Here is a 15,668-nt window from a genome sequence, read left to right as displayed (position 1 = left end):
CAACAAAGTCATATACAGCAAGTCACAAAGAAGCCAGAATCCTAGGTCACTTGTAATCAAATGGGAAATGAAACAGTTTTGAGGCTAGAAACCATGCTTGTGCAAAGGAGGCTGAAATTTATCCTGGCTTGGAATGTTTGGGGGTAGGGTTCACTGAAATCTTGGCTGCTGTATAGATATTTGAAATATTCAAATACAGAGCAGATACCAAATCTGCTGTTAAAACCACTTAAACTGTGATTTCTACTGACAAGCCACTAGTTAACAGGGTGACTATATTCTGCATGTTATCAAAGTTCATTTCAAGGATAGTCACTCTTTCTCACCGACATCAAATACAAGTGATTTAAATTGTACCTGCATACTAAGATGTAAAGAATGCCAGAGCTTAGGAAGGTCTCCTTCTGACACCCTTTTATTTTCAAAGAGGTCTGGAAGCAAGTGATTATCTTCACAAACCTGATGTGACTGTTTTATTCTCATACTGACTCTTCAAAGTAAGGTCAGCAGCTGGAATGGGTTGTTTGGCTCTTTCTTTTGCCACCCGAGACAGATTTCATTCTTTAGCCAAGAAAGAAGACTAGGGTGGAATTCAGGGTGTCCTAGAATGCAAGTTTGAAACAAAATTGGTAGAAAACGATTACCTTGGCTATCTTCTTTCTTCCCCATACGCCTCTACTCCCTTAACCTATCGCCACTGTGTTCAGTGTCCTTGTGCCTTGCATAAGTAACGTAACCTTCTGTTTTTCAGGCTTCTAATCTATAAATGTGTCTAAACATAGTACTACCTACATTATAGGTTTGTGGTAAGGTTTAGAAAAACATTAATACATAAAGCATCTAGAACTGCACCTGACACATCTCAAACAATATATACGTGTTTGTTGTTGCTTCTGCTGCTGCCGCTCTTGTGGGCATGGTTGTTACAAACCTTTCCTTGGACACTCCAGTCCAGTAATCAGACCACACCCCTGTCCTAGCCTAAGGTGTTGTCTACCTAGCAACGCAAAATATCACCTAAACTTTGATATAGTTGGAAAAACAGGGACTTTGCAGTTAGATAAGCTTGGGTTTAAACCTCTACTTTGTACTTGTAAAATAACTGTCTGGCTTTCTTCATGCATGACGTTTTAGTGGATTCCAAGCCCTGCTGAAATCCATTCACAGACTTTATAAGGATCCAGAGACTCCAGGTAAAGAATCTCTACTCTGAACAATGAAGGAGAAGTGGGAATAGAAACAAGGACAGCGTAAGTTATGAATTAAGATAAAGGTATGGAGATACGTGCTCTCTTTCATGATAAGGAGGTATTCAGTTCCTTAATTCTCTGACTCTTGAATGTTCAGGAGCAGCTCTTTTGTCAAGTGCAGTAAAGAGATTTATTATTCTTTTCACAGAATTGATCAGTAGGTTGTACTGGGACACCAAGCCAAGATTTATTGAATATCTAGTAACCTATCAAGCAATCAATCAATCAGCAAATATTGACTGATGAACCACTATGGAAGAAAATGTTAATACTAGGCCCTGTGGAGGATACTAATAAACAGAAAATATAAAGTGAAGGGCACGACCTCAAAGGACTTACATTGCAGTAAGGAGATAGGGCATAAGCTATATATATATATCTATATAAAATAACATTTTAGAGTTGTAGTACCATAGAACTTATAATGTACTATACAATTATAACTCCTGGCCAAAGTAAAGTATGATGTAATTAAAAATAATTGTCTTAGCAAGTCAGAAGAGGAACAGGGGAGAGATCACCTTACGTATAGGTGGTTAGCTAAGTGTTTATGCAAAACAAGTTACAGTTTGAGCTGAATCCTGAAGGATAAAAAGAGTGTGAAAGAAGAGGGACAGCTTTTTTAGGCTGGCAGAACAGCACTATCAAAACCTTGGCAATGAGAAAGCAAGAGATAATAAATAAATAAATTTGGCTTAAAAGGACACTTTTCAAAGAAGCTGTGAGCTCTTTTCTCATCCGTGAACATTCAACAACTACAGTGGTATCTGACATGTGGATATCACACAATAAATAAATGTTCCATGTTTATGATAATAACTAGAGACAAGGAAAGAAATGAGGGTAGAGTATGACTGTGGAAGGACTTGAAAGTCTCCCATGGGGCACTTATTTACTCATTCATTTGTTCAGCAAATATTCATTTGATGATTAATATGTGCCAGTTCCCGTGCTAGCATCTGGATGTCATCAAAGGCACTTGAATGAGGTAATAACATGATACAATTTTATTTTAACAAATCAAATCTAGCAAGTATATGCAGGGTGGTGAAACTGGAATCAAGGAAATTAGGAGGCTATTGCTTTAGTCTTGAAGTATTAATACCTTAGTAACAAGAAGGTGATCATGGCCAAAAATTGGGCCACTGCTCAGGAAGCTGATGTGATATATTAAAGATAAATGTTTAGCGCACCTATTCTGTGCCAGGCACTGTGGTGTGTTCTTGAAATTCATTATCTCAATTAAGACTCATGTTAACCATATCAGTTATGCACTATCATAATTAATTTTCGTAATCAATTTTAAAAGCCTGGAACTAAGGCTTGAAGAAGCTCTGTACCCCACCCACTGGTCTCTTTACCACTCCAACCAGCTGCTTTTGTCACGTAAGCAATGGCAGGAAAATAGTTAACTTCTTTGCTTGCATCTCTATCTCCAAGGAGAACATTGTTTAAATGGAAAAGAGCAGCAAACAGAGATGATTAATTAAAGCTCTTGATGTCTGCAAAAGTCATAAGAAATTAACTATTTTATGTGAGTTCAACTTTTAAGGCACTAAAATAATCAGTCATCTTTTTTTTTTTTATTTTTTTGCGGTACACGGGCCTCTCACTGTTGTGGCCTCTCCCGTTGCGGAGCACAGGCTCCGGACACACAGGCCCAGCGGCCATGGCTCACGGGCCCAGCCGCTCCGCGGCATGTGGGATCCTCCCGGACCAGGGCATGAACCCGTGTCCCCTGCATCGGTAGGCGGACTCTCAACCACTGCGCCACAATGGAAGCCAATCAGTCATCTTGATAGTGACTCTAGTGTGAGTAATTATGGAGAAATCATGCAATCTAAATTATGGAATAAAAAAAGAAATGAAGGATTTACATAGAAGCTTTCTCTGTGAATTCTCACATGGGAAAAGCCCTTGGGTTGCATGAAGGCTTGCTTCCCACCTTGAGTGATGGAAGAAATGTTGACATTTAACAGACAAGACCACCTTTGGAGATGTGCCTATCGAAAGTGAGTGGAAACTACAAAAGAAAGAGATAAAAGTCAGACGTTATCTGAAAGACCACCTCCTAGCCATGCTCCTGCCTGTTTACTTATTAGTTAACTAGTGCCGCCGGAAATGAAACCTGCTACCACAAACCCACAAAAGTTTGGCAATGCTATACTTCCTTCTCAAATGAAGAAAAACATTCTGTGTGAAGATGAAAGTTGAAGCCAAGCAGATGAGATAGACCACAATAATGTGCAATGCCTGCATTGTGAGTTGAGCACACACACCCTGAGGCCAGAACGCTCAGGTTTGATTCTTGGCTTTGCCGCTGATTATGTGTGTGACCTCAGGCAGTTTCCCCATTAACGATCACACCTTATTACACAGAAGGATAAAATGAGTCTGTATTTGCAAAGGGTTTAGAACAGAACCTGTCCTATAGGATAACCTATGTAAGTTTATGTCAAGTAACGCAAGTTTCAGAACAAATTGAGAATTTTAAGAGATTATTTGCTTCTCCGCCTTGCCTTTTATTCATACTCTCACCTGAAAGTTATGTCCTGTTTAGTTTGGAGCATGCAAATGCAGGTCATGTCTGTGCAGTGTACTTACTGCAGGGCACCTATTTGATCTGTAAATATTCTCCTTTCAGTTTACCCTGTATCTTAGGAAAAAATAAATGCTCTACCACAGAATACAGTCCTCCAGAATTTAAGTAGGCAAATGAATGAAAAGTTGGATTCTAATGTCTGTACTGTAAAATAATGGCTTTGTTTAGGAAATTTTTCTGAGATAGTTATAGCCCCCTGAGAATTATTTGACTTGATTCAAGTTGTCCCTTCAATAGCAGTAATTCATCCCTTGTAGTTTTTTCTTGTTTAAGTTATTTCTTTAATAATTCATGAGATGAAAGTTTTGATGCAGATAGATATTAACATGACAACAAAGTGAACCACGTTTTCCCATTTAAATCACATGAGTGTTTTTATTTTTGGAAACAAGCCTCTATTTTGAATAAAACCATTTTAACTTCTTGAAGAAATATTACTGTTTAGAAATAATTTATGTGCCCATTTTTTGGTAGAATGATGTCTGAGCACATTATTTATAAAAGCATTAAATCACCAATGTGTGAGCTTACTTTATAATTATGAGTCTCTGGGGAAAAAACAGAAAATGGAGGCCTGATCACTATGGTGCTTCAGGTTTAAATTCTCTTTGGGGCTTTCTGCATCAAAAGGTTGGCTTCTCATGAAACACCTTCATTCCTTGAGGCCAGTTTCAATAATTTCTCTGGCATTCCTCATGGTCTGAGACAATACAAAATCCAACTAGAAATTAAGTATTTAATTCTTCCCATAGGCCAAGAATCATACAAGTTGGTGCTATCAAGACAGCTCTTAAAGATTTGTTGCCTTCTGAATGATAAGAACATTATGTGCTTGTCTGAGAAGAGTAAAACCACGTAGTGAAAGCTGCTGAGAGATGACAGGAAATACGAGGAAGATTTTTTTTGTTTTTAATCCATGTAGTTGCAAACCCCAGTGGTTGCTAGCTGGCAATTAAAATGTAATGGCACCAACATTACATTAACAAGTACTTAATGATGCCATTGCAAATCTGGTGGTGTCAAGGGCTTTTTTTGGTATGTTTTCATTGTAGTAAAACTATACATAACATATATTTTATCATTTTACATTTTGTGTTCAATTTAGTGTCATTAAGTACATTTACAACGTTGTGCAACCATCACTACTATCCATTTCCAGAACTTTTTCATCATCTCAAACAGAAACTCTGTACCCATTTAACAACTCCACATTTCCTTCTCCCCTCAGTCCTCAGTGACCTCTACTTTGCTCTCTCCATGAATTTGCCTATTCTAGATACCTCACATAAAGTGAAATCATACAATAAAATTTTAATTTAGGGAAAAAAAAATAAGCTTTCCTTTTTTTTTAGTTTTTTTTTTTTAAAAAAGAATGTATTTAAGTGGAGGGAGAGTGGAATGCAAAGAAACTATCAGGGACAATGAAAGAGCTGGAACCATGTTGCTCTAAGGGAAGGGTTTCTTCCAGGAGGAAAACCCTGGCCTCAGTCATTAAACCTGATAGATGGGCCTGGGAGCTCACTCACTCTGTTTATGTCAAAGATGTAATTTGAAGGCACCTAACATTCTTTATTAAAATCAGCACCAAACAAAAATGTAACAATTAAGATATATTAATTTTCTGTAGAAAATAATTCACCAAGGAAACTTTCTTATCACCAAATGTTTGTTTATAAACATTAAGAATATAATTTTCAGGCCAGCTAATGCATTTGGAATGAGGGTATTGACACTCCTTACTGGTAGGCATTTATTTTCAGTTCTTTGCTCAGTGCTGGTAACTGAGCTATAGTAAGTATGTGTGTCTTGTCACAGCAGTTCTGTGAAATAAGGAATAAAACGTATGTTTTGTGACTATAAAATACACTTAAACTAACGTGGCATAGCCAAATAAAACCTTTAATCTTGGTCTTACGAGAAATACTTTCTGAACCAACTATTTTTATGAAAGTACTAAAGAAAATATTTTCCTGAAAGAATAGCATTTATTTCTATAAAGTGCTTTTAATATTTCTTTTAAAAATATTGAGTATGTTAAAATTAAAAATAAACTTCTTAAATGTTTAATTCCAAACAACAGAAATAATTTAAGCACCGTGCAAAGATTTTTAGAAAAAGATATCAGTACCAGACAAAAGCTACCCTGGGAGAAGTGAAGTTACTTTCATCCATAATTTAAAAATCAAAATTCAGTTCCCTCCAAATTTAATTTATACTAAGGCATCCTAGATGTGGCTGCCAGAATGAAAGTTCCATCAAAGTGGGGATATTTGCCCTTTGTTTCACTGCTATATTTTTTGTGCTTAAACAAGCATGGCACATGGTTGGCCAACGTAAATAGTTGTTGAGCACTAGCCCTCTAGGGTCTGAGGTTCCCCAACCTCAGGGCATACAACATTCAATTCTTCCATGTTACATCCCTTAAACACCTAGAAGAATCTGTCTTCACTGGTAAAGACCTCTTAGATAGGCACAGGATCAAGTCCAAGTTCCTCCTTCAGACTGGTAATTTTGGAGATAGTCCTTCCAGCTTTCCCTGCCACATTCCCGAGTTCAGACTTCACCATCCCTAATTGCTCTTCAAAGCACCACAAATGATCCCCAGGTACCCACACATAGAATTGCAAAACCTCATCTGTCTAAACTTCCTCATGTGCCTCTTTACTTCCATTTCCGTATCCCAAGTGTTTTTCACCCTGCATCCTTTCACTCACAACTGTCATTTCCCCCATAACTCAGTGAACTTCAAAATTCGTTAAGTTGATTACCAACATCATAACTTTTTATCTTCTCTGTCTTACCTAATGATTATTAGTTTTACTTCATAATTATTTACTTAATGACTATTATTCTAAATAAAGTCTGAAAGACCATATCTCTATATAGTAGTTATATTTCCTATTATATGTTTAAATAAATAATTATAATAATAAAACTATTTACCAATGAACCCCCTAAAATTGTATTGCCTACTATCAATGAGAGAGGTTTTACTTTTTGGAAAATATTTAATAATCCTTAACCCAATGCTCTTAAAATCAAATTCCAATCTTTTATATTTGACAGTGTTAATAATGATTAATCCATAACAGATATCAGGCATGTAGATATTTGAGGGCTTCCTATATGATGCCCCTTTATTTTGCTGGGGTCAGGTCAGAAACTTATCCCTAGTTCTCCATGTCTGTAAGGTCATTCAAACCTCTTTCCCAAGTGTCACAGAGATTCCCAATAACAGCAATCTAAAGGCTACACTACTCTTATTTTCTTTGTGTTAAATCTACTCTGTATGGATCCTGGGCTGGTTACCCATAATGTTTTGCTGGGTGAAGTTACCTGGAACAACAGTATCTAGACCAAATTTCACAGACTTTCTAACGCCCTATCAATCCAGCATTAGATTTTCCCTAATAGATTCCCTTATTACTCCCTTATCCTATTTCCAGACTTGCCCCTCAATATTTTCTTTGACAGTTAAGACTCTTACATATACTCAGAGATGCCTTAGGTCAGGTTCATCAGAAAGTAGATCCTGAGACAAAGTTTTCTTGCAGGAGGTTGATTGATAAAAGCTCTCAGAAACAACCCTGGTAAGGGAGAGGGAAGCAGGGGTTAGACAGTAGGAGAAGTTGAACTGTGTTGAGGTCACAGCTAACAACCTTGGTGAATCCGGTGGAAAGCTCTGAAGCTGAGTGGACTTTAGACTTGATTCGAATTCAGCAAGACAGCTGAACTCCTATACCCCAACATCAGCCAGATACAGTGTGTGAGTCGCCTCTGAGAAGGGACTTAACCTTGTGCAATGTAGCTCCCTTCACCAAGGGACCATGATGTGAACTGTCAGATGACAAATATTCTGGCAGCTAGAGAAATAATTGCCTCAATACTAAAGAGGAGATCTGAGCAATGACCCACATCCACCACAAGAACTTCCTATCCTATAGTATAGGAAAACACAAACCAAATTTTTATATGAATCAAGTTCACGGTATTTTCCATTATTTTGAAAATGCCTTTGTAATTGTTTATCTCACTGAACTATGAGTTGGTTGAAGGTCAGGGCCAAGACTTTTCCACTTTTAATTCCTGACATCTGGCACAATAGGTATATAGTTGCTCAAAGATTGTTAAAACATTGAAACTAAAAAACTGGACATTTGACACAAGTCCATAAGCAAGCAAATTACAACAGATTAATAATACAGTTGACCCTTGAAAAACGCTGGTGTTACTGGACCCTCCACATACTTGGATCCTCTGTACACACAGTCCTTTTACATCTGTGGATTCAATGAACCACAGAGAGTGTGGTTCTGTAATACGTATTTATTGAAAAAAAATCCATGTATAAGCGGACCATCCAAATTCAAACCTGTGTTGTTCAAGGGACAACTGTATATAAAAATCACAAATTTAGCTAACAGACTTATACATGACTTTATATATTATAGCATTTTGTTATAAAAGTATGATGAATTGTAATCTAATCCCGGGGTTTCAAACACACTAGCACTTGAGGGTTGAGGAAAGAAATGGCTGATTCTTCCCCAAACCTCCTCTGCAACTAGAACAATACTGACATTTTATGTCCACATCACCCCATCCCTGAAAAGAAGTCCATAAAAAGCTAATAGTTCTCAACAGTTATTTCATACAATATCTATGAAGAAGACACAGTGTTTTAGTCTGTGGAGGCTGCTATAACGAAATATCAAGAGACTTATAAACCACAGATATTTATTTTTCACTGTTCTGGTGGCTGGGATGTCCAGCATCAAGGTTCCAGAGATCCTGTATTTGGTGAGAGGGTGCTTCCTGGTTCATAGAGAGTTGTGTGTTTGCTATAACCTACATGGCAGAAGGGGCAAGAGATCTCTGGGGCCTCTTTTATAAGAGCACTAATCCCAATCATGAGGGCTTCACCCTCAAGACCTAATCACCTCTCAGAGGCCCCACCTCCTAACACCATCACATTGGGGATTAGATTTCAATATATGAATTTCGAGGGGCTGTAAACATTGAGTCTATAATATACTACTTTACTACAATTTCTCATATTTACAACCAGCTCTAAAGTAAAATAATTACAAGAATATACAAATTAGATATATGGTGTCATTTTTAAAAAATTTGGCTATTCATAAGATTCAAAAACAGTTTTTAAAAATTTTGTCTATTTTCCTAAGATAGCCTCCTAAGTTGAGGCTACGGATTTTAGAGCTTTCTTCTTTTGTAATGCATGCACTTAATGCTATAAATTTCTTCCTACCACTGCTTTTTTACTGCATTCCACAAATTTGATAAGCTGTCTTTACATTTTCATTCACTTCAAGTATTTTCAAAAAATTCTCTTCAAACATTTGTCTTCTTTTACCTAAAAGTTATTTAGAAGTGTGTTGCCTAACTTCAAATATTTGGGAATTTGCCAGCTATCTTTCTGTTTGATTTGTATTATAATTCCTTTGGGTCTGAGAGCATACTAGGTGTGTTTTCTATTCTATTAAATTTGTAAAGGCACATTTTATATCCCAGAGTGTGGTCAATCTTGGTGAATGCTCTATGTGAGCTTGAGAAGGATGTTGTTGGCTGGAATAGTCCATAAATATCAATTAGTTCAAACTGATTAAATTTGGTTAAATATATCCTGATTTTCTGTCTGATGATCTATCAGTTGCTGAAAGAACAGTGTTGAAGGCTCCCACTATAGTAGTGAATTTGTCTGTTTCTCCCTTCAGTTTTTGCCTCATTTTTTTGGACACTCTATTGTTAGGAACACACATTTAAGAGAAATTAAAATTGACTCTTTTATCATTATGTAATGCCTATTTATCCATGATAAATTTCCTTGTTCTGAAGTATGCTTTGTTTGAAATTAATACAACTACTTCAGTTTTCATTTGATTATTGTTAGCATAATGTCCATTGCTCTATCCCTTTTAACCAATCTGAGATTTTTTTTTTAAAGTTGGTTTCCATCAGACAACATAAATTGAGTCTTGCTTTTTTATCTACTCTGACAATCTTTGAATTTTAATTGGTGCTTTGACTACTCACATTTAGAGTAATTCTTGATATAGTTGGATTAATATCTAACGTTTGTAACTTTGTTCTATTTGTTGAATTTGGGTTTTTTTTTTCCCTTTTCTGCCTTGTCTGGCTGCTAAATGAACATCTTATATGATTCCCTTTTACTTCACGTCTTAGCACATAAATTAGTTTTTAATAATGTAGTGTTCGCCTTAGGTTTTCCAATATACATTTTTAATTAGTCTAATTGTTATTAAAATGATACTATATCACTTCACTTGTAGTGCAGGAGCCTTATAACAGAATATCCCCAATTCCTTCTTCCTCTCCCTGTGATATTGCTACCATTCATTATTTATCCACAGGCTATGCTCACACAGAATATTATTACTATTATTACTTTAAACAAAGTTATTGTTTATATCAAATAAGAATAAGAAAAATAGGGCTTCCCTGGTGGCGCAGTGGTTGGGAGTCCGCCTGACGATGCGGGAGATGTGGGTTCGTGCCCCAGTCCGGGAAGATCCCACATGCCGCGAAGCGGCTGGGCCCGTGAGCCATGGCTGCTGGGCCTGCGCGTCCGGAGCCTGTGCTCCGCAGCGGGAGAGGCCACACAGTGAGGGGCCCGCGTGCCGCAAAAAAAAAAAAAAAAAAAGAATAAGAAAAATAATTTTTTTTAATCTTTATTTTTTTCTCTGACATTTCTCTTTCCTTTAAATAGATTCAAGTTTGTGGCTTATATCATCTTCCTTCTGCTTAAAGAAATCTTTTAACATATTTTGCATACAGGTATGCTGGTAATTAATTCCTTCAGTTTTTGTTTGTCTTAGAAAGTTTTTATTTCTCCTTCACTTTAGAGAGTAATCTTTCTCGATATAGAATTCTTGGCTAGTGCTTTTTATTTTTCTTTCAACACTTTGAAGATTTATCCTACCTTCTTTCTTGCATAATTTCTGACAAGAAGTCCACTGTATCTTTGTTTCTTTGTAGGTAAGGTGCATTTTTCCCCTCCCGGATTCTTTTAATTTTTTTTTTCTGTCTGTCTGTCTGTCTGTCTCTCTCACTCTCTTTATTTTGGAGGGAAAGGGTTTCTAAATACTATGTGTCCAGAAGTAGTGTTTTGGTATTTATTTTTGGTATTTATCCTACTTACTGTTCTCTGACTTTCCTGCATCTGTGGTTTCGTGTCTATCATAAAGTTTGGAAGCTTCTCAGCCATCATTACTTCAAATATTCCTTTCTTCTTCTAGTATTCCTTTTATGTGTATGTTATATCTTTTGACATTATTCCACAATTTTTGGATGTTCTGGTTTTTTTTTTTTTTTTTCCCATTCTTTTTTCTCTTTGAATTTCATTTTGGGAGGTTTATATTGACCTATCTTCAAGCTCACTGACTCCTTCCTCAGATTTATCTAGTCTACTGATAAACAAATCACAGCATTCTTAGTATCTATTATAGGGTTTGGGATTTCTAGCATTTCTTTTGGATTCTTCCTCAGAGTCTCCATCTCTCTGCTTACTTTACCCAAGTGTTCTTGAGTGTTATCTACTTTTTCCATTAGAGCTCATAATGTTTTGTCAAAGTTTTTTAAAAATCCCCTGTGAAAATTTCAACATCTGTGTCACATTTGAGTCTGGTTCTAATGCTTACTTTGTCTCTAGACTATTTTTCCCTTACCTTGCATCATGCTTTGTAATTTTTTGTTGAAAGCCAGGCATGTGTATCAGGTAATGGGAACTGAGGTAAATAGGCCTTTAGTATGAGGACTTAATGCTAATTTGCTTAGGAACTGGAATGTATTTGTATTTGCTCTGGCTTTAGGTAACAAAAGTTTCAAATTCCTTTAGTGTCCTTGGTTTGTCTCCCCACTTAGCTTTTGGCTTCCCTAAGTACTCTTCCTCAGAAAAGGTTTGTACCTTGCAGCTCTTTCAGCTATAGTCCACTGTTACTGCACTAGAGCCTTATTGTGTGACGATAAGGAAAGGGGGAGGGAGAGCATTCTCTAATCTTATGATTAAATCTTATTCTTTTAGTGGGCCTATGAGTCTGGACTATGGCCTTCACAACTATTTCTCTCCTGGTGTATCTTCCCACCGCCCCATCCCCACCTTGTTTTGGTAAAACAGGAAGTTTAGAGGAGCTGGATAAGGATCAGCTGGGATAAGTCTCTGGTAAAGTCCTTTCCCCAGGATAGTAGATCTTTGTTACAGAGAGTACTCCGGGTGTGTTACACAATGATTATACAGCTCCTCCCCATTCCGGAGCTCTGAGGGGATCTTCCTCGGGTCTTCAATTGAAACCTGGTAGAGTTTCTAGAGGTAAAACCCATAAGTTTGGGGTTCCCCTAAGACCTCAGAAACTAAGAGTTTCTCATTTTCATGCTAAACCACAAAATTATCATTTAAGTGTTTCTACCAGTTTATGGCTACCTTGGCTTCTGCTCCAGTTAGCAGATTCCAACTATGAGTCTCTGAATTCAACTGTCTAGGCAGTATAGTGTTTTGCCCTGAAACCGCCATTTTCTGATGAGTTCAAGAAAAGTCATTGATATTTGTGGTTTCTCGGTTGTTTGTTTTCGTTTTGTTTATAAATTGTAGCAGCAGTTACTTCCAAGCTCTTCACATATTATTGCTGCAATTGGAAATGTCTTAGTTCTTTTAGGTCAGTGACATTTGTCTTTCTAGCTTCTAAAATTCTATTGCTGTAATCGTTTTTTTTTTTTTTTTTTTTTTTTTTTTTTTGCGGTACGCGGACCTCTCACTGTTGTGGCCTCTCCCGTTGCGGAGCACAGGCTCCGGACGCGCAGGCTCAGCAGCCATGGCTCACAGCCGCTCCGCGGCATGTGGGATCTTCCCGGACCGGGGCACGAACCCGTGTCCCCTGCATCGGCAGGCAGACTCTCAACTTCTGCGCCACCAGGGAAGCCCTGTAATCTTATTTTTTCTTTTCATTGTCCTTTTTGATGTTAAGACCTTTTTTTGACATTTTTACGGGATTTGGTGAAGAAGTAGAGGTTAATACATTTGTTCAATTTCCCACACAATTAGTTAAACTTTACCATTGTATTCCCTCAGAACTCCATGAGACATAGTTTCCTCAGCTAGGTCAATATCTATATTGGCTCCTAGAATCATTATTTTGTTCACTTTTATATCTTCAAGGCCAAAACAGTACTTGGTAAGTAATAGGTACCTCAAAAATATGTGCTAAGTAAATGGGTAGATGAATGAATGACTGAATGAACGAATGGTCACTTAAATTACTGGAGTTGTAGGTATGCCGAGAAGAGCCTTCTCTTCAAACCACCTCATCATTGGTCTGCTTAGGCTGGAAGTTCCTTTGGAGTTTCATAGATGTCAGTTTGTAAGCATTTTCTTCTTTCTGGAGTTGTGTGTTAATGTTGAATGACTCTGGGAGAAATGACAGAGAAGCCAATATCACCTAACATTATGGTAGAAAATTTGCATGAACCTAAACAAAATTGTTTGAAGACTGTCAAAACTGGCAGAACTCACATATTTGTGTTGGTAAGATACTCTTCTTTGTAATACCTTGAGAGGAAAATAAAATATCTTTAATATTAATTCTTTTTCCTTATCACAATTATATCTGCATATATTTTTTTAAATGCTGAATTATTACTTTTTTTTAAAATTTATTTATTTTATTTTATTTACTTTTGGCTGTGTTGGGTCTTTGTTGCTGTGCGTGGGCTTTCTCTAGTTGCGTCGAGCAGAGGCTACTCTTTGTTGCGGTGCGCAGGCTTCTCATTGAGGTGGCTTCTCTTGTTGCGGAGCACAAGCTCTAGATGCACGGGCTTCAGTTGTTGTGGCTCGCGGGCTCAGTAGATGTGGCGCATGGGCTTAGTTGCTCCACGGCATGTAGGATCTTCCTGGACCAGGGCTCGAACCCATGTCCCCTGCATTGGCAGGTGGATTCTTAACCACTGTGCCACCAGAGAAGCCCCTGAATTATTACTTTTACTGAAGAATTTCCATGTATCATTTGTTAGTCTAATGCCTGGCACATAGGTAGTTTTTAATAAATAATAATTTCTAATTGATCAAACAAATTGAATGAATTCATTCACACATTGGGTTGAGGGATGTGTGTTTATTATAGAATTCTGCTCTAGAGTAGAAGTTAACAAATGTTTTCTAGGTAAAGGGCCAGGTATTAAATATTTTTGGTTTGTGAGCCATAAATCCCTGTTATAACTATTTAGCTCTGACACTGTAGAGCAAAATCAGCTATAGACATACGTAAATGAATAGGCATGACTGCGTGCAAATAAAACTTTATTTACAAAACTAGGAAGTGGGCTGGATTTGAGCCATGCACCCTGGCTTGGCAAACCCTACACTAGAGTCCAGGCACTTGACCTGTACTCTGTAATTTTTTATTCCTCTTTCTACTGAACATTCCCTTTGGTATGTACCATAGGCCCCTCAATCTCAGCATGTTGAAAACTGAGTTTATCATTATTCACCGACTTAAGTGTTCCCTGTGTATTTTCTACCTCAGGAAATGCCAAAACCTTCTCCCCAACTAATCAACAGTCTAAGATTGCCTATCTCCACTTCACTTAGTTGTTCCGGGGTTTTATCTTGTTCCTTCATCTGGAACATATTCCTTTGCTGTCTCGTTTTGTTTAATAGGGACCAATATCCCTTTCATTTTATAGGATAACATTTTAAAAAGTAACATACATGAAAAGAGGATTTGAAATCAGTTGTGTTTTTAAAGACATGTTATCATGGTTTCTTTTAAATTCCATCAGTGTATTTCTACAACAGTGCATATCTATGACTATATCTCTACTTGGAAATAGTATTAAAAGTCAAAATTCAAAAAGTTGTAAATATCAAATGTAGAGCCAAATGGTCCTACTATATACCTTAACCCCATGATGAGTTTTGATTTTTATGTATGAAAACATAAAGAGAGGGAATATATTTATTTATGCACATGTAAAATTCTTATTTTTGAAATTTTTACAAGTTTTCATTGAGGGAATGTAAAAATTGATGGGTTAAGATATTTTATACTACTGTTTTGAGCATAATATATATATTATTTAAACTGTTAACTCAAGATTTCCATATTTCTTACCAATCAGTTGTCTCTTTTTTCCCTTGTTGCTTTATTTTGTAAGTAATTATTGACCAAAGCTGGTTGTTCTCTAAAAGAAATTCATTTCCCCATAATGTTTGTGTGGACTCTGGGACTATGAATCATGGAGACACATAATTTATGTATTTGTAGGGATACATTAATGCATATTTTTTACTTGAAATTACATTTAAACCCTGAATATAACAGTAAATATTACTCAGCTGCTTTTTTTAACATACAAAGTTTGTAAAGTAAGGCTTTTAAAGCATGCAATTCATGTTAAAAGACCTAAAACACCCATCAGCCTGATCTGGAGTGAGATGTCCCTGGAGTCAGGGGAACACCCATATACAAATTCCAGTTCTTCAGAAATAGCTATAAATCTGTGCAAACAACGTCTCTTATTTATTAATACCACCTTTATTTACACTGTATGTGTTTTTCATGGAAGACTACTCAAAATTTTGCAAGTTAGTCTGTGAATGAATACGTAAGAAAATATTTATCACTAATCACATGCATTCACTCACTTCAAGGAATTTCCATTTCATAGAAGAGTGTGTTCCAGATGTGTTTTAGAAGTTGCTTCTCCTAGAGACATTGGTAGAGAAAGAGAACTCAGATCTTTAAATTGCCATTCCAGAACTCCACGTTTTGTCTGAGAGCAGAAGC

Source organism: Globicephala melas, chromosome 10 (genome assembly GCF_963455315.2).
Source record: "Globicephala melas chromosome 10, mGloMel1.2, whole genome shotgun sequence".
NCBI lineage: Eukaryota > Metazoa > Chordata > Mammalia > Artiodactyla > Delphinidae > Globicephala > Globicephala melas.
This window is presented reverse-complemented; position numbering follows the sequence as displayed.